Source organism: Pleurodeles waltl, chromosome 8 (assembly GCF_031143425.1).
Source record: "Pleurodeles waltl isolate 20211129_DDA chromosome 8, aPleWal1.hap1.20221129, whole genome shotgun sequence".
NCBI lineage: Eukaryota > Metazoa > Chordata > Amphibia > Caudata > Salamandridae > Pleurodeles > Pleurodeles waltl.
The window spans coordinates 539,934,234-539,960,867 of record NC_090447.1 but is presented as its reverse complement, the minus strand read 5'-3'; the positions used below and the strand labels follow the sequence as shown (position 1 = coordinate 539,960,867).

Genomic DNA, 26,634 nt, shown 5'->3' with positions numbered 1-26,634 from the left:
ACCAAGGGGGTAAGCAGGGGTTAGTTGAGGGTGATTCTCTTTTACCCTGACTAGAGTGAGGGTCCTTGCTTGAACAGGGGGTAACCTGACTGTCAACCATAGACCCCATTTCTAACACAGACCCTAGCATAAGATAAGACCATGACCGTTGAGGGATCCCAACTTTCACCTTCAAGTGTACAGTTACCTGATTTGAAGTAAAAACAAAACTATCTTTTAAAGTTTATAGGTATTAACAAAATAATCTTTACATTTGCAAAGTGAGTTACATTTATAAATGGCTCAGAAAGGCTAGCAAGGATATGCACAGCTATCATTTGGAAAGTATCTGCCGTTTTAGTCAGATGTGATCTGCCCTGACCAAAATCCTGATCTTGAAGGAACCTTGATCCAAAATACTCTTATCTAACAGGCCATAACTGGTGAAGTCAAGTCAAGGGATGTGGTGGGAGGGGGAACTGACCTAGACCCCCACATAGGAGTAGCTTTAACCAAGGCCCTCACAACTAATGGACACTCATTAGCTCACTTATGTGTGAGGAGGGTGCTGGCAAGTGCCCTTATATCTGACGGTCTGTGGCTGATGCTGAAGTATTCACACACATAAGGGAGAGATCAAATTCCCCTCACTTAAGAGGTCTTGACTAAAACTAAGGAGGGTCTCACCTTTAATTTGAAAAGTGGTGAATGGTAAGTGGCAGATGAGGAGCCCAATGAACCTGATATTTGAGGGACCTAAGGTCATTTGCAATGCAGAGGACAACACCCTTATGTTTGAGGTGCTCTCACTAAGAACCTCCTATCTGAGAGGCCCTGTCTGACACCATCACATTGAGGGAATTTGGCCAAGACCAAACCATCTAAGGGACCCTAAAATACCCTCACAGCTCAGGATTCATGACTAAATATCTGATATCAAAGGGCTTTGCCAAAACGCTTACAGCTAAGGGACCCTAACCAACTTTCTAGTATACTCTGGTTCTTGACCGATACTCTTAGAGGTAAGGTACATGAATTAACACCCTTCTATCGGAGGAGCCTTTATCAAGACCCTCACACTGGATTCATTCTAGTGAAGACTTATAACTAAGGGATCAAAGTGATAAAGGGAGGTATGATGGCTTTTGACAAAGTTCCTTCATCATAGGGACCCTAAACAAGATGATAATTGCTGAGAGACCCTGGCCAACACCATTATGTGTGAGAGGTTTGGGGCAAGGTCAGCAGTTGTAGTGGTGTGATCTGCACATTAGAGGGTCCCTGACTAAGACCCTCCAAGCTGATAGTTCATAACCTAGACCCTCACAAGTATGCTGTAGACAGTGGAGGTTTCTCATTTGTGATACCTGGTGCACAAATTGATAGAATGATTTGCAAGCATTCACTGTGAGGATAGGGTTCCTGTGGCTAGCATCTCATATTGTGGGGCCGAAGGGAGCCTGATGTCAGGGGGTCTCACCAGACTTCTGCATGGCACCCAGGGTTTGTGCAGAGTCTGGTGGTTAGTAGTTCCATATGTGATGGGGTAGATAGGTGATGTGGTTGTTGGTTGGTGTCAGTGCTGCTCTGAACCCTGCCAAAGTGGAAAGTGGATGTATATGGGTCTAGGTGAGTCTCTGGAGTGGAGGAGAAAATAGGAATATGGTTCTCTGTTGTATATGGGTGCTGCTGTGGGATGTTGGCCAGATGTTTGGGGAAATGAAGGGGTCTTTGGCTATTGCCTAGAGGGTTTGCATAATGTGGGATTAGAGGGATAGTTGATAAGTCTGCTTGACATTTAGTCCACCTTACAGTTTCTGCCTTTATTTCATGAAAGGTGCACACAGAAGATGGAACCTTACTTGTATAGGGCCTTCAATGCATCAGGCCTTGTCAGACACTTAGTAGTTGCAGCTGTGGTTCTCCATGAGCTGTTATAATGGTTAAGATCCAGGCCCAAGGGAGTAAGTAACTTTTGCTGGGGATTGTTCAGCAGAGCCTACTAACTCAATAACATGACTACTGAATTTCTGCTGGAAAGCTGTTTATCAGTCTCATGTTGAATGTAGAATGAAAGTAGGTTTCCCCATCCCACTATGCTTAGTTTTGTTGTGAATTATGTAATTTCGGATATTGCAGTATTGTTACAAATGATGTTGTAGAACATGTCATAAGTGATGTAATTTGTGCGGTAATTAGCAGTGCATGGTGAAGCCACAAGTTAAAATTACTTTAGGGCATGAGTTACAGTTACTTGAGATAACTATCGCTGGTGAATTTCAGTAGTTTTGTTCCTTTGAAACACTATGCTTTAACCGACATTTTTACCTAACTGTAACATCCCTTTAGCCGAACTGTAACTGTCACTTTAACATTTGTTTTTTTCTGTGAATTTCTACGTTTTTTATGTAAAGTAGGATGTTTATCACCATGTGTGGTATGAAGCTGGGCTCCCAAACCATACCCCAAGCCCTGCATCCAACTCCCTCCCATCCCCCATGACTAGCCATATTATACAACAATTTAAAAAGAGTAATTTTAAGTTCTGCAGACCTACTGGCTTTGTCAAAGGCTCAGAAAACAATATAATAGTGACAGCGCCTATTGGCTTTCTAAAGAAGTTAGCACATTAACACATATAAAACAGGCGTATTGGCTTTGTCAAAATGTCACTAATAACCATACTGAAATGTATATTTCATTAATTCACAAATTGCAACGCTTAATGATAGTGTGACAATATTTTTAATAAAGCCCTCTAAAAAAATATATATATTAACATGTGTTGGAGTCTTTTTAAACTTTTTGCAGGCCACAAAGTGTAGCTATCAAACCAACAACTACAGGTCTCTGCGTTCCAGCGGAATAACATCCAGCTCGGAGTGCTTTAAATAAATATGCTAAGCTCTCCTGGCCTAAGGTTTCAATGACCCAGAAGACTTATTTTGTTTTTTTAAATGTTGTTAGGGGATTGCCGCGCTCCCCGCAGCCCCTCACAACATTAAACAATCATTTGTTGGTGCCCCTGCCCCTTCAAAGGGCACCATCAGCCAAAAAATAAATTATTTAAAAATCCCCTATGGCATTATGGGGCACTCCTTACCAGAGCAGGGAATTAAAAATGAGCAGCTTCTGCTGCTCTTTTACTGTTCTTTTATTCTTTTTTTTTTAATTGTTTAGGTGCCCCACATCCTTAATTTTCAATGAAGGATGCAGGGAGAGTTCCAGGGCCCCCATAGTCCCAGCTGGCTCCCCGGCCAGCACTATACTGTGTGCTAGCAGGAGCTGGGTGAGTGACCTTGCTCCCACCTGGGCGAGAGCAGAACCTTTCACTGCTCTTGTTGGATGGGGGCAAAATTGTGTTCCTTGCCCAGGAGAGTGTGTGCAGGGTAAGCCCACACTCTCCTAGACAGGGACCCAGTGTCCTGGGCATAGAGTCCCTGGAAACTGTAACTTATCAGGCCTTGGGGTATGGGGTCCCCGAGTTTGGTCATTGGCTTTGGATGGGGTCCGCATGCCTGTCTCCCCTTATTTGAATTATTGGCCCTGGGGTCCCAAGCCTGTTTTATGGCCCCTCCCCTTAATGTTAAAGTAGTGGCCCTGGGAGGTGTGGTCATCAAAACCAGTTGACAGTGCAGGTAGAGAGCTATGCACCCCCTCCCCTTAATTACAGTACATCGACCGCAGAGGATTGGATGCCCAGGGCCTCTAAGAGCTGCACACCACCCTCCCTATTTTATGAATATCATGCCTGGGTAGTGGGGTCCCGGGGCCTCATGAAGGCTCAGGGAGGGGAGTCACGCCCCTCCTCCTAAAATAATAATATACTGGGCCCTAACCCACCCTGACAGGTTTTATTGTAAAAGGCAGGAAGGAGACTACCATTTTTTATTGCCATTTTTGGCCACAGGGGTGATCTTTCATGATGTGGTGGCAGGCAATCAGATCCTATTTAGAGATTTGTCTGTTCTGCGGATCCTCCACAGTGTGACATATACAACGTTTTTGATGGTTAATTCCTTAAAAAATACTGAGCTGATTGATACCAAATCACAAAAAGAACACTTTCTCGACCAAGAGTTAGCTTTCTACCAAATTTAATTCCATTCAGCCATTTTGGCTATCTCTGTGTCTAATATTCCTATGGAAAAAGTTAGGAACAGCCCTTTTTCTGCCCCCCCCCCCCTTGACGTATCAACACAAAACTTTCCAGGAAGGAGCTGAGATGCATGAGTGAAACCCAAAAATGTTTTTCCAATGGAAACACGGTCCTAGCTATGACTATCCAGTGGCAACTGTCACCGGGAATATATACACGTATATAAAAAAACATGTGTTCTTAATCCACAACAACTGAGTAGAGGTATTGACATGGTATAAATGTTTGCAATCAACAGTAACTCTGTGCAGTTGACAGTTGAGATATATTCATTATACTCCTCACAATGTTTTCATTCTGCAAGTTTCCAACAGGAGAAGGATTCTACGTAATAGATATTAACTTGTATAAGGAGCCTTGAGTTAAGAGAATCGTGTTAGCTTGATAATTTATACGACACATGAAGAGTGTGTGCACCTGGTACTAACCTATGTATGCTTGTTTTGCTTCAAAAGAAGGGCTATCTTTAAAGTCTTAACCACAATATGAAGGGTTCAGTTAGTATGATCATTAGCAATTTCAGATCTTTGTTATTTTTATTAAATTGTGTCTTTTTTTACCACTGTTGCATAAATACACAATTTTTTTATTAGATTCTTCTGAATACTTTTTGGTGTATTTCTCATGAGATTTCCACGGTTTGCAAACAGTGTGATAACGAATTAACTCTGTCCATAGAGTAAACACTGTTTGCAGTACTCAGTTCTCTACTGATATCAACTTCATTTCTTAATTTAGGTTTGGTTTGTGTCAGAGGTTTGATACAGGTTAAAGCTGTCCACATTCAGACATTAGATTTGGAATTGGCAGTCACTATTTTGTCTTTCTATGAATAATATTCAGATTGAATACCATATTGAATGAGAGTTTCCTATATATGTGTGATTGATTGTTAATGTGAACTATCCCACGTGTAAAATCATAGCAATTTATACAGAAATATGTGAAAAATTATGCTTAGATGATGCCATCAGTGATGTCATCAATGATGTCATTTGAGAGATGAATGATGTCATAGAACATGTCACGAGTGATGCCTTATATTGTCTTAAGCAGTGCATGCCGGTGTGCAAGTTATAATTAGTGCTCCTAAGCATAACTGGTGAATTTCTGTGTTTTTTTTTTTTAAACGTTAACATTGTCACTGAGAAATTCACCTAACAATAACATTTCTGTACACCTTTTTTTCAGTAAATTTCTAAGATTTCTTTAATTAAAAACTCATATTTTTATTACACCTAACTATACTGTTACTTTGCCCCTTGTTCTTTTCAATGAATTTCTAGGGTTTTCTAAAATAAAAATATAGACACTAAGTACTCAAATAATGTTTGCGCTGAGAATTTTCAACTTCTTAGTTTTTGTAACTCACATATACAGAAATATTACCAGCTTAGTTTTCATAGTCTTTGTACGTATTTTTACATAAACTTCATATTTATATTTCAAAAAGACACTGTTCAGTTCTTCCTATACTGTAAACTATGGGCCTGATTTAGATCTGGGCGGAAGGAATACCCCGTCACTACTGTGACGGATATACCTTCTGACGTATTATGATCGCATTATGTCTTATGGGGATCGTAATACGGCGGACCAGATATCCTTCACATTTGTGATGGAGTATTCCCTCCACCCAGATCTAAACGAGGCCCTATGTTTTTTCACTATGTACATCTATTTTTAAGGTGTGTGATGGCTCTCGTGAGAGGCTCAAGAGATCACAGAGTTAATCATTTTGTTCTGATCTGTTGTTCAGAGTTCTTTTTCACCTGGTCAGTTAATATTGAATGCTCATGTTTAATAATAAAGTCAGTACAGGATGTATATTGCATTAATGATTTTGTTTACAAACGTATGGCTCTAGCAAGACGATCGCAGGAGCTGAGCACACAATCCATTGCGTGCACTACGATGGGGTGTACTTCCTGTCCGGCTCTCGTGATCTATTTGCGAGATCATACATTTGGAATTAAGTTCATAACAGTGTATTTTCGTCATTTTGAAGAAAGTAAGACATGACAAGTGTTGTTTAAAGTACAGAAACAGTTATTGTATTGTTGCATTTGAGATATATTGTTGCATTTCAGATATTAAGAAAGTTCTCTGTATTTTACAATCTTGCTGCCCTCTTGCGAGACACCTGCGAGATACCTGGGATAGGAAAAACATCTCAAGGAAGCATTGTGATTGGTTCATAAGGCTGTCTGTTTTTAGCAAAGAATGATTGCATCATTTGCCTATTGGATTTTTCTCTGATTACACTTTTTTGGCTACCTCTCTGACTTTGGTGATTTTCTGTGATCAGAATGTCATCATCTGATTCAGATGAGAACCCTACTGCTGTTCCTGCAAGTCAGCTACCTCAGCCACCCCGGGGGTCCCTGTTGCAGCAATTCTTTCAGATGAGGCCTGGTGAGAAAAAAAGTGTCTGCCAAATATTTAATTTGTAACATATGCCAAAAATAGTTCAGCAGCGACAGCCAGAAAAAAACAATATTCCATGAGTTCCAGTGGGATGTAGCGACGTTTGAGAGCTATGCACCCTGAACGCCTTGCTCGGGCTCAGTTAGCCTGTAGTGCAGACCGTGATAACTCCTCAAGGGAATCCATATCTTTCCAACCTGTAGACAGTGTGCCTGCCCGGGTACTTTGCTTGAAACCTCTTTTCAGAGCTACTCTATACTTTTATTATATATGTTATTTGTACTATGTACCCGTTTTATTCTTGTTAATGACTCTTGCAAGACACTTGCGAGATCCATGATGCTCTCATAGCATGCTTGAGTCTTGTGGGCCTCTCTCTCTCTCTTTTTCTCTCAAGAGAGAGACAGAGAGACAGGTGTACTGTCTTCTCTGAGGGGGCAGTGTTTGCTGCTTTACGCTCTGGTGCGTCTTGCAGGAGTGTACTTTTATAATGGAATTTGCATTTCCACTGAAAATATTCTGTTGTAATAGGTGTAATTTAAATGCACCAGATTTTCGTTACCTCCTTTTTTTTACAATCCTGCAAAACTCTTGTGAGATCATGCAAATACCTTGGAGAAAGAATTTACATTTTCCTTTATTATAATACTCATATCTTACAATCCCCACTACTAGACTACCCTCTCCACTGAAACCTTGCATGAAGATAACTTGTGTGAAGAGTAGGGTGTAAAGAGACACTGCCTCTCAATTCACACCTTTCCCAGGCTCAGTAGTATGCATAGTAGGGTACAATGGTACTCACCTCACATGTAAGACCTCATTATTCCATACTAAGTATAACAAGTACTAGCCTCCCTACTGACACCTCTCCACAGGGTAATAACCATGTATAATAGTGTGTGGGAAGGGATTTCCCTGTCCACTCACAGCTGTCCCAAGCTTGACAGATATATACATTAGTATGTAGGGAAACTTTGTCTTCTGTGCTAACACTTATGTCCACGACAACTTGGATATATCTGCCCTGTACATAGTAGTGTGTGCGGTGGGACTAGCCTTGCCCGTGAGACCCTTCCCTTACATGATGCATGTGTGTAGTAGGGTGTGAAGAGAGACTGGCCTGTTCCTTCAGACCTCTCTCTTATATGAAAGATGTGCATAGTAGGGTGTTTGTTTGAAATGCTCTCTCTTTCCACAGCTCTTTCTCAGATAACCGAGTGCGTAGTATGCAGTGTACATAGACTGCTCTCTCCTTCCAGACCTCTCTCTCAGATGGTGGATATGGGTGTATGGAGAGACACTGCCTCTCCACTAAGTCCTCTCTCTCAGATCGCAGGTGTACGTTTAAGGGTGTGCATGGACTGTCTCTTCTATCACACGTCTGTCTCAGATGCTGGCTGTGAATTGTAGGATGAATACATGAACTACCCTCTCCTTCCAGACCTCTCTCTCAGAAGACGGGGTGGGTAGTAGACTGTATTGAGAAAGACTGACCTCCCAGTGAGACTACTGTCTCAGTTGCCTGGGGTGCTTAGTAGGGTGTATACAAGGACTAGCCTCTTCTGTCAGACCTCTGTCTCAGATGACAGGTGTGCGTATTAAACTGTGTGCATAGATTGGCCTCTTCTGTCACAACTCTGTCTTAGATGATGGGTGCGCGTAGTAGGGTGTGCGAAGAGAGACTAGTCTCTCCGCTGAGACCTCTCTCTTGGATAACAGGTGTACATTGTATGCTCTGTCCAGGGAATGTCCTCTCTGCTAACATGGGTCTCTCTAATAATGGATGTGCATAGTAGGGTGAGAAAAGAGACTACACCCTACTCACAATTCTTACAATGCAAATTGGCATAAATAGTACACTTACAAACACCATCCCTGTAATACAGCTTCCTACATTAGTAAATGTGCATATTACAGTCTATTCAAAGATCACCTACTTGTTTCTACTGTTTGTGATCCTGCAAGAGTCTTGTGAGATCGTAACTTTTTTGGGGAAAAATAGGAATTAACCATCTACTCAATACAGTACTTATTCCTTAGACACTCTCAGAAAAAGTGACCACAATATGCATTCCTACTAATGAGTGTATTCAGAACTCATCTACCCCTTTTTAGGTGTCACCTAGGCAGCGCATGCGCTGCCTCTACGAGGCTTGCTGTATCTCATCTATGGGCATAGATACACCCCACTCTTGTAAGTAGTTCCTTTGCGTGGCCTACAAAAGTCCTTGCTTTTCTATGGGCAGTTGCTTACATTTGTCCCTCCTTTTGGTGTGCTGCTCATGCCCATGGGACTGACCCTTTTACTTGTAGGCTTTCACTTCCGGGCCATGTGTCTTATGTTCGTGCACTATTTTTCTTTTGCAGCTCAGCTCAGCCCAGCCTTGGGGAGCAACATAACTAACTGCTGTACAACCCTACATGTGAGCCTCTTGTGATTCTTGTTTATTTTGATCCCTCCGTGACCCAAAGCCCACAGCTTCCCCTTCTCCTCCTCTGCCTACAGACTTGAAGAAATCCAGGAATACATGGTTTCATGGCATTGCTGGTGTGCAGAGAAGAAGAGACCCTGGTGGTTTCAGTCATCCACACTAATGCAGTTAAGACACAATGATGCCCATTTTTGGCTGATTTGTACAAAGTTTTTCCTTGAGGTAGTGTCATAAATAAAGAGGCTGGTCAGTCCGAGACAAATAGCCGCCAGCGTCAGTTTGTCTCTTTTTAACACCACCCGAGCCCTCTGCTAGTCTCTTGGTGACGCCCTGGAAACACTAGCTCCCACTGGGCAGACCTTGGGACCAGCAAACATGTAAATCCAGTTGATAAAATCAACAGGTGCATCTGTTAAAGTGCAAGTCAAGTAGCAACTTAGTGACTACAGCTTTTGCTGAGAGTGAGTTTACAGTGTTTACAAGAGTTCCAGAGCTCATTCCTTGAAAACCCTGCTGATGTCCGAGCCCAGGGAGGTGAAAGTGTAAGTGTGTCTTGCTTTATTCAGTTGGGATGAGGATGGAATGATAACTGGCAGTGAGCAGAGATGAACGTTTGTTTAAAATTCGTTTGGAGCGATCGAAAAATGCTTGATCTATGTTAACCATATGTATATGACTGCACTCTGCCGCTCATGTTTTCATTTTCTTTAAATTGATTATTTTTTTGTTCACTTTAGCTCCCCGAAGTGATTTAGGCGGTTTCTCGTGCATAGTAAAGCTCTACATAAATACATAAATGTCCACGGAAAGGAAGGTGCGGTCATTGGAATGAATAAATTGTATTCATAAATACAATAAATTGAGCCTTTTTGTGGACCAGGCAGGATGTGAAAGGTTGACAATCATCTGAGTTTTTAAAAACATTTTTAACGAAAAATGATGAAAATGGTTAAGTACTTTATGTCAAAAACAATTTACATCTTCTCACAATTTCTTTCACAAGATTGTGTTTTTTCTCTCTTCCCACTCATTGCATGCACAGTTCAGGGCACACAGAGATTCTAATATTGTTTGCTCTTTAATGCAGGGTTTGTTGGCTGATTTAGGATTTTCACCCAGAGCCCAAAACTTCATAATCAGACCAGTCTGTCTTATTTCATGTTTGCCGTAAAAAATGGGGGTGGGAACGGTTCCAACCAATTCTTTACATGTACTCGAAATTCTTCTTGGTAGCATCCCATTCCACTTATTGAGAGCTTGTTTTTGCCATTACAAAAGGAGATTATCCAAATGGAAATCATTATTGTTTCAAAATGCAGTGATTTCACAGACTTTTAACATTCGCTTATTGAATTCTTTTTTTCAATCACTGCATTCCTTTTTCCAGGCGTTTATGCAGTGGCGGCCCATACTTAAGGGCGGCGGGGCCACGCCCCCCCACCTTTTGCCCCTCATGAAGAGTGTCTGTCAGGCTGAACAAAGGCCAGCCTGACAGACACTCTTCATTTTCAGCTCAGACAGCCAGGAGTGAGCCATGCGCGATTTGCGCAGACTCCTGGCTGCCTGAGCTGAGCTTTGCTGGGCTGAGGAGGTCACAGCTCCTATGGGCGTGACCTCCTCAGCTCAGCAAAGGTGCCTCGTGGCCCTCCCCTGGGTGATGAGGAAAGCGTCACCCACTGACACTCGCCCTGGGCGCTTCAGGTTTAAGCCTTGAAGCGCCCAGGGCAAGTGTCAATCAGTGACACTTCGTCACAGAGTGGGGTGGGGTCAGCAGTCTCACTGACCCCATCCCACTCTGTGATGAGGTTGGGACTGCTGCCTTCCCTCATTGGCTGGTCAGCCAATGAGGGATGGCAGCAGTCCCAACCCTCCTGGGACCTGGAGGCTGAAGGTAAGTGTTGTGTGTGTGTGTGTGATGTTTTAAATTGAATGTTTGGTGCGCGCGTGCATGTTTGAGTGTTATGAGTGTTGTTCATGGATGTGCATGCGTGTGAAAGAATGAGTGTGTGTGATCTTTTAAAATGAATGTTTGGTGCATGCGTGCATGTTTGAATGTTATGAGTGTTAATGGATGTGCGTGCATGCGTGTGTGAAAGAATGAGTGTGTGTGATGTTTTAAAATGAAAATGGTACGAGTGTTGTTAATGGATGTGCGTGCGTGTGTGCTTGTCTGTGTGTGAAAGAATGTGTGTGTGTGTGCTTCCCGCCCGCTCCCCTCCCTCCTAAAGCTGCCGGCCGCCACTGTGTTTATGATACACACAGCACAGAACACTTAGCTGCAGCTTTTTGATTTCTGGTGATCATTTGACTGCTCATTTAGATTCACCAGTAATTTGAGTATTAATTCTAATTAACTATATAGATGTGTTGGCACAAAGTGGCTTAATGGGACACCAGACTGTTAAGAACACCAAAGGAAAGGAGCACCGGTCTTTGAACTAGCAGCACTTTTTGCCCTTATTACTAGAAAAAGTTGTGGCTTCAAAACAATCCACGAACGTTAAATAATTGTTCATGGGGTAGAAACAATTAAACAGGATTACGGAGTTGCAGAGAACAAAGAAGTATTTGCAAGCATTGCAAGTGCAAGAAAACTAGAATACATTTTGCATGCATGCATTGCACCACTTTGTAACCCTGTGCGCTACATTATGCCTGTGCCAGGCATAATGTATGCAAAGGGGGCGTTCCTTCATGGGTGGGGGGTGGGGGGGGCAAAAAAATGCCACAAAGAAATCTAAGAGATTTCTTTGCATCGTTTTTTCAACACTTTTAGCGCCTGCTAAAAGTTATGATGGGCCTCTGGGTGCTTTGCAGGATTTCGCAAATCCTCAGAGGTGCCGAACTAGCATAAAAAAGTATGACCCTAGTTCCCCTATTACTCCCATGGTGCGCAGTATATTAAATACGGCGCACACATGGCGTTAGAAGGGTGCTAAGGAGCACTAGAAAAGTGGCGCTGAACTAGGTGTGGCACCAGTTTTCATAAATATACCCCAAAATAAGTAATATAAAGCATATATGCAACTGTGCAGCATAATATGCTATTTATTACTTTTGCTGAGTATGGAGGTGGGCCAGTGACTTGCAAGAAGCAAAGCCTTGAGTGCGTCATGATGCCCTGCAATAATAGAAATAAATAGCTATTTTGCACTCTGTGAATCTGCTTATGCACTAGTGTTTTTAATGTGCATTTTTTGTATTTCACCATACATAGTTTTTGGCCTTTGTAGTATCAAATGTGTAAATGCCCACTTATTAGTACAGTTACTCAAAATAACATTATTGAGCGACATGTGATTTCACTGGCATGGTGTACACATATGTGTGTAATACATAATCATAGGTATATTACATGTTTGAGTGCTTTTATTGTACAAAAAAGCAGAGTTGCACAGCTATGTCATGTCATTTTTAATGTGAAATACAATTTCCTCCTCGTGGAAGCTCTTGTCGGACTCTGATTTTGTTCCCTCTGGCTATCTGGCCCCAATTAAAATTACTTTTTTCAATGTGTGCCTCATTTTCTTGCACTTTTCATAATGTACCTCTCACTATTTCTTGTCTTTTAACCTCTCCCATCCTTCCCTTTCTCTCACTTCCCTCCCATATGTATTTAAATTTTCTCGTGCTGCCTTGCAAAGTACTACCCCATCCTTATATGTATCCTAAAGCTGCTTTCACACCTTTGAACCCTCACAACTATTATCTTCTCATGATTCCTGCCTTCCATGTGTCTCCTTTATAGGTCTGGTGTTGATTTAACGTAAATTACATATCTAATATACTTACTTATAGGTGTTTTCAGCCAGCCATCTCCCTCTTCAACCATTATTATTCTGTTGTTGTGTCATTCATTCACATGTGAATTCCGCTAACTATAGCGTGCAGCCTGAGCAAATGGGTCAGCCCACTCCAGTTACTGGCTAACTTCATTGTGAGTGGCAACATTCTGCCCTTTCACAAGGGACTACTACAGTATTGTGTCCTTTCTGAGACCAAAAAAGTATTTTGGGTCAGATGTATCATGCATTTTTGCGGTCGTAAACGCCCCAGTTGGGCCATTTGCGATCACAAAAATGCATTTTGGTATGTATGAGTTCCAATTTGCGATTCAGTAACTTGTTACTGAATTGCAAATTGGAATAGCAACTAAATACTGACTCAGTGTTAGGAAGGGGCGTGTCAAGGGTGCCCCTCCCTAAAACTGAATAGCAGTGGTGTGCAGGAATGTTTTGTGACCGAAATGCTGTTGCAAAACATTCACATTTCACCACCTACTTCAAGTGAGGTCGTAACCCATTCGCAAATGGGAATGGGTCCTCAAGGGACCCCTTCCCCTTTGTGAATGCATGCAAAAACATTTTGTAAGAGTGGTCCTATGGACCACTGCCTACTCTTAAAAAATGAAAAGATAACATTTAATTTTTCTTTTTTAAATGCAGTCAGTTTTCTTTTAAGGGAAACGGGTTGCATTTAAAAAAAAAAAGAATGCTTTATTTAAAAGCAATCACAGACATGGTGGTCTGCAGAGCCAGGCAGGCCACCATCCCTGTGATTTTAGCGTTTCCTAATGGTTCGCAAATTGTGACCAACCTCATGAATATTAATGAAGTAGGTCGCTTTGCGACCAATTAGAAAATGCAAAATGAAACTCCACTCGCCGGGAATCACAATTAGGTAATTGCAATTTAATACAATGATAAATCTGGCCCTTTATGTTTTGCGACCTTTTTTTTAACATTGATGAAGGCTTGACAACTTCCCCAACAATAAGGTTTTGCAAACCCCATGACAGCCAATGCCATACCAATAGGCTATGACAGTGCTAGCTGGGTGTGTATCCCATTATGGACTCCTTTCCAGTATTTTATTTGAGTTATGTCCTGTGGTCTAATAGTTGTATATATATATATATATTCCTTACTTTGTTCCTCTAGTCACAGCTCCCTTGTTTACGGGTCACACTTGTCCATATTTTCATTTCCATTTAACACCAGAAACATTTCAACAACACAAACGATGGGCACAAAGCATTCTCCTCATTATTTACGGCGGCCATCTTTAAACATGTTTTTCTCTCATTTAACCAATAGATATGTACCTTACACTACAGACTATTATTTTATCATAGCAACTGCTTTTTTAATATATAATAAATACATTTTCTATTGTATTTGCTGTCCATTTTAAACTTTCATATTGTCAATTTTATCCAATCTATTATCATATATGGTGTGCTTTATCACTTTAACATCTAACATGTTCGCAATTATACATAAACACCCAAATACCGCATACTATTTAAAATGCCATTATGATTTTTTGTCCTCATTACAATATCCATCTAATTCATAACAATCCCAAGTGGGCATTTCAGCAAACCTATTGCATATACATCTTTTCATATCCATATACAGCATATACAAAAAATTAAATAATATTAAAGGAAAGAAAAACACCATTTACTGTCCCGCCTTCTCATCTTCCAAATGACCTTTATATGATATAATAGCTCCTTTGCTTTACAGCGACCATCGTTATCTATTTCTATAAAACAAAACAAAAATCCTCTATTAGAATCCACACATGAGACAACATTAATTAAAAACATACATCAAAATATAATATGAACATTATCCTAAATTTAAGTTTGAGTTCCACATTGTGCATTTACTCAAAGTGGCTATAATATCTCATTTCAAACAAGTTATCATTTTAATACATCAAATGAACAGCTAATTCCTCATCCTCGTTCAATCCTTCTGGTTCCATGGTATTACAACCAATGATTAATCGGGATTCCAATTTCCTTAATTCTAATGTTCTATTTCCTTCTCGTATATTAATCACGACCCTATCCAGGACCATGAATTGTAATTTATTTGTATTCTTGTCTTGATAATCTTTAAAATGCCTAGCTACTGGATACGATTTATCCTCATTTTTAATTGCTCTCATATGTTCTAATATTCTCTTTTTTGCCATGTGTATAGTACTCCCTATATCAAATTTATTGTAAGGACACTTCAAAGCATAAACACAATAATCTGAATGATATGTTACATGTTTCTTAATATAAAAGGGTCTTTTTACCCCTGGAAAATGTATTTCTTTACAGTTTTCGCTGTATTTGCAAGCTTTACATTTTCCACAGCTGAAGAAACCTTGGATGAGTTTTGTCTTTTCTATCTTGGGTACCAAACATTGACTTAATTTTTGAAAACTAGACACCTAGGGGAATCCAAGATGGGGTGACTTGTGGGGCTCTGACCAGGTTTTGTTACCCAGAATCCTTTGCAAACCTCAAGATTTGGCCAAAAAAACACCTTTTCCCCACATTTCGGTGACAGAAAGTTCTGGAATCTGAGAGGAGCCACAAATTTCCTTCCACCCAGCATTCCCCTAAGTCTCCCGATAAAAATGGTACCTCACTTGTGTGGGTAGGCCTAGCGCCCGCGACAGGAAATACCCCAAAACACAACATGGACACATCACATTTTCCCAGAGAAAACAGACCTGTTTTTTGCAATGTGCCTAGCTGTGGATTTTGGCGTCTAGCTCAGCCGGCACCTAGAGAAACCTACCAAACCTGCACATTTTTGAAAACTAGACACCTAGGGGAATCCAAGCAGGGGTGAATTGTGGGGCTCTCACCATGTTCTGTTACCCAGAATCCTTTGCAAACCTCAAAATGTGACCAAAAAAAAAAAAATTTGCCTCACATTTTGGTGACAATAAGTTCTGGAATCTGAGAGGAGCCACAAATTTCCTTCCACCCAGCATTCCCCCAAGTCTCCCAATAAAAATGGTACCCAACTTGTGTGGGTAGGCCTAGCGCCGCGACAGGAAATGCCCCATAACACAACGTGGACACATCACATTTTCCAAAGAAAACAGACCTGTTTTTTGCAAAGTGCCTAGCTGTGGATTTTGGCCTCTAGCTCAGCCGGCACCAAGGGAAACCTACCAAACCTGCGCATTTTGTAAAACTACACACCTAGGGGAATCCAGGATGGGGTGACTTGTGGGGCTCTCACCAGGTTGTGTTCCCCAGAATCCTTTGCAAACCTCAACATTTGGCCAAAAAAACACTTTTTCCTCACATTTCTGTGACAGAAAGTTCTGGTGTCTGATAGGAGCCACAAATTTCCTTCCACCCAGCGTTCCTCCAAGTCTCCCGATAAAAATGGTACCTCACTTGTGTGGGTTGGCCTAGCATCCGCGACAGGAAATGCCCCAAAACACAACGTGGACACATTACATTTTCCCAAAGAAAACAGACCTGTTTTTTGCAAAGAGCCTAGCTTTGGATTTTGGCCTCTAGCTCAGCCGGCACCTAGGGAAACCTACTAAACCTGCGCATTTTTGGAAACTAGACACCTAGGGAAATCCAAGCTGGGGTGACTTGTGGGGTTCTCACCAGGTTCTGTTACCCAGAATCCTTAGCAAACCTCAAAATGTGGCCAAAAAACATTTTCTCCTCACATTTCGGTGACAGAAAGTTCTGGAATCTGAGAGGAGCCACAAATTTCCTTCCACCCAGCGCTCCCCAAGTCTCCCGATAAAAGTGGTACCTCACTTGTGTGGGTAGGCTTAGTGCCTGTGAAAGGAAATGCCCCAAAACACAATATCTGGACACATCAAAATTATCGAATACAAAACTACCTGTTTTTGCGGGGAAGGGGGCACCTGCGTTTCTAGTCCTGGGCTCAGTAGCCAACTAGGGAAACCTACCAAACCCAGATATTTCTGAAAACTAGACACCCGAGGGAGTCCAGGGAAATGTGACTTGCATGGATCCCCTAATGTTTCCTTACCAAGAAATCTCAGCAAACCTCAAATTGAGCCTCAAAAATCACATTTTCCCACATTTCTGTGTGGGATCACCACACCGGGACAAATTTCCTACCACCCATCGTTCCCCTCAGTCTCCCGGTATGATTGGTACCTCACTTCTGTAGGAAGGCCAAGTGCCTGTGACAGGGAAGAGCCAACAACATGTTGAAATTGAGGGGGAACCAAAGCGGGTCAAAAAGGGCAGTTTGAAAAAAATAACATTTTTAGGCTGACAAGTGCAGCAGAATTTTTAGCGGTATACATGAGACAATGCTGGATGGTAGGAATTTTGTGGAGTCCTGCAGATTCCGGAAGGTTCCATCACAAAATGTGGGAAAAATGTGTGATTTTCAGCAAAGTTGGAGGTTTGCAGGGCATTGTGGGTAAGAAAATGGTGCGGGTGCATGTGAAGCACACCACCCTGGAATCACCCAGATGTTTAGTTTTCAGATGTGTCTAGGTCTTGTTGATTTTTCTACATTGCAGCTTCCCAAAGTCCAAAAAGTGCAGCACTCACCAGTACAAATGGGACAATTTTGAGAGTTAGCTATGCTCTCATGGCCCAAGTATAAAACCAAAACCCAAAATAATCAAATGTACTCTAGCTTGCTGTGGGATAAGATGTTTCAGTGTGCGTGGAAGAGCTGAAAAACTGTTACCCCCCCTTCAGTTGGGGTGGGGGCATAACAAGGCTCATAGTGGTTGGTAGCCACCACCCCACTATTTTTTTTTTTTTTTTAAATTCCCTGGCATCTAGTAGACTTTCTGGCCCCCCCCCGGATGTGAATCGGGGGTAATTGTTCCATCTGCCCACTAGTGGGCAGAACAACTTTGGTCCAATTTATTTGGGGTGGGGGTATGGCCATACCCCCACCCTCTTATTTTGGAAAACAAATCTTCCCTGGTCTCTGGTGGGCTTTCTGCCCCCCTTGGGGGCAGATGGGCCTTCCAAAAATAGGCAGATCATCCCCCAAGGGGGGGCAGATATGGCCAACATTAATGTGCCCCCATGGAGAGCGACCCTTGCCCAAGGGGCTGCCCCCCAAACAAAACACACGCCAACCCCTGGAGCATATGTGGTTTCTGTCCCCCCGGGGGCAGTTCGGCCTAAGAGAAATAGGCTGAGCAGAAATGGCCAAAAATAAATTTGCCCCCCAGGGGAGCGATCCTTGCCTAAGGGGTTGCTCCCCTTGCGTGAAAATGGTGTAAAAAAAAATCCCTGGTGCCTAGTGGTTTCTTCCTCCCTTGGGGCAGTTTGGCCTAACAAAAATAGGCTGATCTGCCAGCAAGGGGCGCAGGAATGGCGTATAAGTAATTTTGCCCCCTGGGGAGCGACTGTTGCCTAAGGGATCGCTCCCCACATATAAAAAAAAAAAAATAAACAAAAAAAATGTATCCCTGGTGTCTAGGGGGTTTCTGCCCCCAGGGGGGAGCAGAAATGGCCTAAAAATAATTTGGCCCCTTGGGGAGCGGCCCTTGCCCAACGGGCCCCTCCCCTCATGTCAATGAGGTGTCTAGTGAGGCAATGAGGTGTCTAGTGGGCAGCAGAAATGCTGAGAGAGACATGAAGGGAGAGGAAAGGCCTTTACTCTCCTTTCATGCCTCTCTCGGCCCCTCCACGTGATCAGAGGAGAAATGCAAAATCATTTCTCCTCCGATCGAGGGGCAGGCCTCTGATGAGGTCAGCGCGCGATCGTACACTGACGTCATCAGACACCACAGGGGCAGAGGGGGCAGGGGTGGAAGGGGAAGCGATTCTCCTTCCATCCCTGCAGTGGGGGTGCTGAGGCGAGGCTCATGGGGGGAGCGCTAGCACTTCCCCCATGAACCGGTCCCAGGACGTAACGGATACGTCCTTGGAGCCTCAGCGCCGCAGCCAAGGACGTAACCGTTACCTCCTTAGCTGCGAAGGGGTTAAAGACACAAACTCCCAAAGCTGTGTTTTTTAAACAAAAAAGAAATGTCCCTGACTTGCCTGGGAGTCATTTCTGTGTCTTCCTGTCCAGCACCGATGTGCTTTTCCAGGTTGCCCCTAACAGGAATAAAGTACATCAGAACATCTGCCCTCAATAGAGGGAACTGTCTGAGCTCCTTTGTCTGATGTCACAATATCCATCTGGCTGCTGGTTAAAGTTTTCTGCTGCTGGGTTTCCTGCAACAGAAACACGACTGTCCACAACACTAAATAAAACAGGCAAACTGGAAGTTTGGCAGACAGGGTACTTCCCCACATATGCTCCAAACTCTGTATAAGGCCCTTAATCCCTGTCACAAAAGTTCTTCAGTCAGTGAGCACTGTTTTCTTATTGATAGTGCATGTGTGAAGGTTCTGCGATAAAATGATTTCCCAGGCAAGTGTTGCTGTCTATCTAATAGCCCTTGCATTTAAACCATGTAATCAGGGTACTTTTGTCAATGATGGCTTCCTTGGATCTTCAGTTGGATTTAATTTGAACAAAGAATAAAGTAACATACTGATTAAATCAATAGCTCTGAGACTGCTGTGGACTGCACTTAATGCTTGGCAGGGTTCATAAGACATTTCATGGGAAAATCAGTGGGACACGATCTCTTTCAAAAATGTTTTTTCAAATAAAGTGCTGTTTATTCCACCCATACCAAAGTAGACTGTAACAACGTCCTCAAATAACTCTCTCACAAACGTCCGACTGACTTTGGTTCTCGTGACAAAGTCTCCACCAACTATACCTCTGCAGAACGTTGGAACTCAGCGCAGGCAGGGACAGCTTGTGGATGGAGTAATTATCCTTTTCAGCTAGTTTTCCTGGTTGTTTACTGCATCAATGAGGCCTGTTTAGACCACAGTTTAGACACCTGTATAACAAGTAGCAAATGACATCATGCTTATGTTCACCATATAATTTTTTCTCTTTCTGTTTTTTACATCAAAGGTTTATATATAAGGTTACATGAGATTGGCTGTATCATTGTATGTAACTGTATATGAGCAAAATAAAAATCTGTTTTGCACAGAGATACATGATAAAGTATGCAGTTATTCCACCTCTTCTAAAAGTGTAGTAAAGCATAAGTATCTGAATGGATTTTGCAATAGGGCCAGCATACTTGGTTTTGACTACAAGGTCTCCATCAGAGAAGTATTACCTTTGATACATTTCCTACTGTTCTTTTAATGAGGTGGGTGGGTCTTTTCACCCAGCATAAAGGGGTAGAAAAGGTAGGCATCAAAACCTAAAAAGCAATTCAAAATGACAATATGACCCATGTGGCTACACAAGGAAAACTCCAGTCAGAATATAGTTTCGGATTTTATTACAGACTCTTGCTCACATTTATGTAAATGATTCTCAGAACAAGACTATAAAAATACAGAATTACCATGGGTTGTCCCATGGGGTATAAAAGGTTTAGGCAAACTAACACCAAAAGGACTAAACACTAGCAGGAATAAAACATCCACAGAATTATGTTATGATTTGAAAACAAGTGGCACTCAGTTCTTTTAAGCATGAAGACTATTAAAGAGCCATCTAATTTAGCTACCTAGGACAAAGGAAATCCCTACAAATTTGGCAAGGTTCAGGTTAGCAGGTGATGGGATAAAATACATGAGGACCAAGAATAAAAAGAAACTAGAGGACAAAAAGAATTTGAAAAAACGACATCTCTGGCAAAATATGATTAACCAAATTTTCAAAAAGTAGGTAAAAAGGGAGGTGCCAGCATTTCAGAAGGTTGGCCAAGAGTCTTCTTCTTGGGTCAGAAGAAAAATTCTAAGTCTCAGCAAAGCATTGAAAATGAAAGGTAATGGCAGATACGTCTGTACCTCAGTCTCCAAGGTGATGCAGAAAGAAGAATGCAGCTGGTCCAAATGGGGAACAGTATATTAAAGTCCAAACTAGCAGAAGATTTGTACATCAGCTGCATGACATCAATCAGAAGAATTCACTATCCAATCAAAGTTCATCGTTTGGCATGGAACTGCAACATAGGGACATATTCCAAAGTCCATCACGAGAAATGCATCCATCTTAGCTCATCTATACAATTGGAAACAATTGTATATAGTCAGTTGCCACAGTTCCTCAATGTACTGGGTTCAAGGTTACTTTCTCAGGCTCACTATCCATAAAACAGTAGGACATCTATTTCTGTTTTTTATGTTTATGATTGACTTGGGTTATTTATTTGGAGCACTCCAGCAATGATTTATCCATGAGTAAGGCTGTTGCCGAAACGCGTTGGATGTTTGTGCTGAAATAAATTGAATTTTCACATTGGAGGTGTCCTGGTTCTCCTGATATCTAAGGGAGTGTTGGAGGTTTTATATATATATATATATATATATATATATATATATATATATATATATATTTTGGAAGCTATATTTATTCAACTTTATTAACATAATTTATTATTTCAATAAATACATATTTTTATAGGTGTTGTATTGATTGTTATAATTTTATAATTTTAATTTAATTTTGGTTGAATATTTGTTGTTCATTTAGTTTACTACTACTTTGATATGTTTTGTTTAATGTTTACTAATATTTTATTTTGTTTTTATACAGGGAGTGCAGAATTATTAGGCAAATGAGTATTTTGACCACATCATCCTCTTTATGCATGTTGTCTTACTCCAAGCTGTATAGGCTCGAAAGCCTACTACCAATTAAGCATATTAGGTGATGTGCATCTCTGTAATGAGAAGGGGTGTGGTCTAATGACATCACCACCCTATATCAGGTGTGCATAATTATTAGGCAACTTCCTTTCCTTTGGCAAAATGGGTCAAAAGAAGGACTTGACAGGCTCAGAAAATTCAAAAATAGTGAGATATCTTGCAGAGGGATGCAGCACTCTTAAAATTGCAAAGCTTCTGAAGCGTGATCATCGAACAATCAAGCGTTTCATTCAAAATAGTCAACAGGGTCGCAAGAAGCGTGTGGAAAAACCAAGGCGCAAAATAACTGCCCATGAACTGAGAAAAGTCAAGCGTGCAGCTGCCACGATGCCACTTGCCACCAGTTTGGCCATATTTCAGAGTTGCAACATCACTGGAGTGCCCAAAAGCACAAGGTGTGCAATACTCAGAGACATGGCCAAGGTAAGAAAGGCTGAAAGACGACCACCACTGAACAAGACACACAAGCTGAAACGTCAAGACTGGGCCAAGAAATATCTCAAGACTGATTTTCTAAGGTTTTATGGACTGATGAAATGAGAGTGAGTCTTGATGGGCCAGATGGATGGGCCCGTGGCTGGATTGGTAAAGGGCAGAGAGCTCCAGTCCGACTCAGACGCCAGCAAGGTGGAGGTGGAGTACTGGTTTGGGCTGGTATCATCAAAGATGAGCTTGTGGGGCCTTTTCGGGTTGAGGATGGAGTCAAGCTCAACTCCCAGTCCTACTGCCAGTTCCTGGTAGACACCTTCTTCAAGCAGTGGTACAGGAAGAAGTCTGCATCCTTCAAGAAAAACATGATTTTCATGCAGGACAATGCTCCATCACACGCGTCCAAGTACTCCACAGCGTGGCTGGCAAGAAAGGGTATAAAAGAAGGAAATCTAATGACATGGCCTCCTTGTTCACCTGATCTGAACCCCATTGAGAACCTGTGGTCCATCATCAAATGTGAGATTTACAAGGAGGGAAAACAGTACACCTCTCTGAACAGTGTGTGGGAGGCTGTGGTTGCTGCTGCACGCAATGTTGATCGTGAACAGATCAAAACACTGACAGAATCCATGGATGGCAGGCTTTTGAGTGTCCTTGCAAAGAAAGGTGGCTATATTGGTCACTGATTTGTTTTTGTTTTGTTTTTGAATGTCAGACATGTATATTTGTGAATGTTGAGATGTTATATTGGTTTCACTGGTAATAATAAATAATTGAAATGGGTATATATTTGTTTTTTGTTAAGTTGCCTAATAATTATGCACAGTAATAGTCACCTGCACACACAGATATCCCCCTAACATAGCTAAAACTAAAAACAAACTAAAAACTACTTCCAAAAATATTCAGCTTTGATATTAATGAGTTTTTTGGGTTCATTGAGAACATGGTTGTTGTTCAATAATAAAATTAATCCTCAAAAATACAACTTGCCTAATAATTCTGCACTCCCTGTATGTTAAATTAATATTTTAAAATATATAAATGTGTAAAAGTTAGTCATTCACAGCATTTTAAATCAGTAGTTCAATTTTAGCATTTTTTTTATTTATTGTCAAAGAAAATTTGGTTGTCACTAATTATGTTTTTGATATTGGCTAGCGTTCTTTATATTTAAAATGCTCATGATATTGTGCATTTCCTTATTTTTGTTTTCAATGGGTATTTTATACTTTATTTGCTTAGTTTAGATATTTTAACAGCAGTATTTTTGCAGTCAATATTTCTGTTTATTTTAAGTATCGAATGGCAATATTCTTGTGACTGATATTGTTTTGTTGATATTTCTGTCTTTTAATGTTGTTATTCTTGATGTGGTGTCATACAGCCAGAGTAGACAGAGGATAGACACTAGAGCCACAATCAAGAGAATAGAAGGCAGTGCAGAGGTAGAGGATATAGAAAAAGGCAAAGTCAGTGGTGCTAGTGGCATCACCAGTGATGGAAGTGAGCATCACCGTCCTTAAAAGAATGTTGGGTTACTGGCACTTATATATTTTTTTACAAATTAAGCAATGCTAAAACATATCCAGCTCAGTGGCCTGTAACTCTGGTTTGCCTATAGAGCAAATATATACCTTAGTATAGTAATGCAATTATCAGGTGCTTGATTCAACCATATTACAATGGGCCCCTAATTTTTTCCCACATCCAATACCACCACCTTCATTGAGAAAAATGGCATTCTTCATGGACATGCACCAGTTGATGCCTCTTCTCCAAGGATCTATTTTTGGACTGATATAATTGCCCCATTTATGTGTGATATGGTTGTGCCGAACCAACAAACCTATACTACTTTGCCAAGTTTATTGATCTTGTTACAACCAATATTATTCCTGTGGATGTGGTCCTATTGGATGCGGAAAAGTCTTTTCACCATGTGAGCTGGGATTTTGTATTTAAAATTTTGTGGAAATTGATTTTTCTAATACAGCCCACAAGGTCAATCACCAGATTGTGTGAAAATACCCTGGCCAAAGTTTTAATAAATAACCAAAGTGCAGGATCTGTATTTCTCAGCAGAGGAACCTGCCAGGGCTGTCCATTATTGCCCATTGTATTTGGTTTATTTATAGAACCCTTGGCCCAATACATTTGTTTGCATAAGGGAATTCACCCCCCACTGTTAGATGCTGGCAAAATTAAATGATATGCGGATGACATTGCTGTGTACCCGTCTCTTCATAGGGACAATATTGATTCATCATTTCAAGCAATTCGGAGATTCACTAGGTTGGGAGGATACAAAATCCATGTAACCAAGACTGAATCACTTCTGTTTAATACTGGTGCAGACGTGTTACTCCCGCACGTAAGGGTTAATTACAATTCGTACAAGAAAAGAAATTAAGGGATATTTTACTCCGATTCAGTCCAAAATTGTGCTGCTTAAATGTTGTCTTTCTATTTTCATAAATTAATTCTCTTTTGGCAGTTTGGATATCTGTACCTATCTCAAATGTTGATTTTACCTCTCATAATGTTTCTTTTTATGAATGTCCCTTGCAAAGTAGAGGCGGGATTTTTTAACAAATTGGAGAGTAGTTTGACATCATTTATATTAAGAAATAAATCTCCCAGGGATAGCCTAAAGATATTACAACTGCCAAAGACTGAGAGAGGATTGAAACAATCAATCAATCAATCAGCATTTATAAAGCAAGACTTATCACCCAGGGGGTCTCAAGGTGCTAGCTAGGGGCTCTGGGTGAGTCGAAGAGCCAGGTCTTGAGGTTGTTCCTGAAATGAGCCAGTGAGGGGGACTGCCTGAGGTGGAGCGACATTGTGTTCCAGGTCTACGCGGTGAGGTAGGAGAAGGATCTTTCTCCAGCCGCGTTCTTCCGGATCCTGTGGATGGTGGCGAGGGCCAGTTTAGCAGAGCGAAGTTGCCTGGAGGGTGTGTAGAAAGAGAGGTAGTGGTTGAGGTAGGCTGTTCCGATGTTCTGGAGGGCCTTGTACGCATGTGTTAGGAGCGCGAAAGTGATGCGTTTGTTAATGGGGATCCAGTGTAGGTCAATCAGGTGGGCGGAGATGTGGCTGTGGCGGGGATGTCCAGGATCAATCTGGCCGCAGCGTTCTGTATTCTCTGGAGTCTAGTTTGGAGTTTCTTGTTTATTCTGGCATAGAGTGCGTTGCCTTAGTCAAGGTTACTGCTGACGAGTGTCCTGGGTGACTGTCCTTCTTGCATCAATGGTGGTAGCATGATGATGAGACAGCGTTGACTTAGTGGGTTATGGACAGTGACGTGTCGAGAATGATGCCGAAGTTGCATGCCTGGTCGGTAGGAGATGGGGCAGTTCCCAGGGCACTGGGCCACCAGGAGTTGTCCTAGGCAGTAGTGGTGGGGCCCAGAATGAGGATCTCTGCCTTGTCTGAGTTGAGCTTAAGGCAGCTGTTTCTCATTTAGTTGGTGACTGCCTTCTTTCCATTTTAAAAATTATTTTTGGCTGTTGATGGTTCATTGGTGAGGGAGAGAATGAGCTGTATGTCGTCGGCATATGAGACGATGGTGAGCCCATGGTGTCTGACGATCTCGGTGAACGGGGTCATGTGGACATTAAAGAGGTTGGGGTTCAGGGAGGAGCCCTGGGGAACTCCACATCTAGTTTCCGTTGGCTTTGAGGTGAAAGTTGCATTCCGCCGGTGAGGAAGGAGTGGATCCACTCCAGGACTTTGCAGTGGATGCCAGCATTGTGTAGTCTAGTGCAGAAGGTGATGTGGGTGACGGTGTTGAAGTCGGCGGAGAGGTCAAGGATGATGGGGACTGCTGTTTAGCCGTAGTCCAGCAGAGTGCGGATGTCATCCATGGCTGCTTGGAGTGCAGTTTCAGTACTATGGTTGCTCCTGAATCCGGATTTGGAGGGGTCAAGGATGTGGTTGGTCTTGATGAAGTCGGTGAGCTGTGCGTTGATTGCTTTTTCAATTACCTTGGCTGGAAAGGGAGTAGTGAGATCGGGCTGTAGTTTTTCACTCAGTTGGGTCTGCGGAGGGCTTCTTCAGTAGAAAATGTATCTCTGCGTGTTACCAGGCATCTGGAAAGGTGGTGGTCTCTGTGGAGCGGGTGATTGTATGGCATGGTTTGGATGCGATGGTGGCGCTAGCTTGATTAAAGATGTGGTGGGGGCATCGGTTCAAGGGTGCCCCAGAGTGCATGGTATTCATGAGCGTCAGGGTGTCTTCTGGGGTGAGGAGGATCCAATGATTCACGATTGGTTGGTGGTTGGAGTCTGTGGTGGTGCTGGTGGGACGGGTGGCATTTGCTTGCATATTCTTTGTAGATGTCCTGTATTTCTTGGTGGAAAAAGGTAGCGAGATTGTTGCAGAGATCTTGGGAGGGTGGGATGTCTGTGGTGTCTGAGCTGGGTTATGCAAATTCCTTGACTATAGTGATAAGTTCATTGCTGTTGTGTGCGTTGGTGTTGATTTACTCCTAAATGGCCAATTTTCTAGCTGATCTGATGAGCCGGTGGTGTGATTTGATGGTGTCTTTGAAGGCTTTGTGGCCTTTTGGGCTTTTACTGCTTTTTCACTTCCTCTGTAGTCTTCTGCATGCCCCCTTGGATTCTTGGAGGTCAGGGGGAATCAGTTGAGTCTCCTTTGGTGTTGATTGCCGGCAGGTTTCCTTAGGGGAG

The 26,634-nt window shown here is 42.0% G+C and overlaps 1 protein-coding gene across 2 annotated transcripts in view; it reads left to right on the top strand.

Annotated features, from left to right (window-relative positions):
• Positions 1 to 26,634, top strand: part of LANCL3 (LanC like family member 3) — a 396,607-nt gene that overhangs the window by 96,077 nt on the left and 273,896 nt on the right. The gene's annotated exons all lie outside the window — the stretch shown is intronic.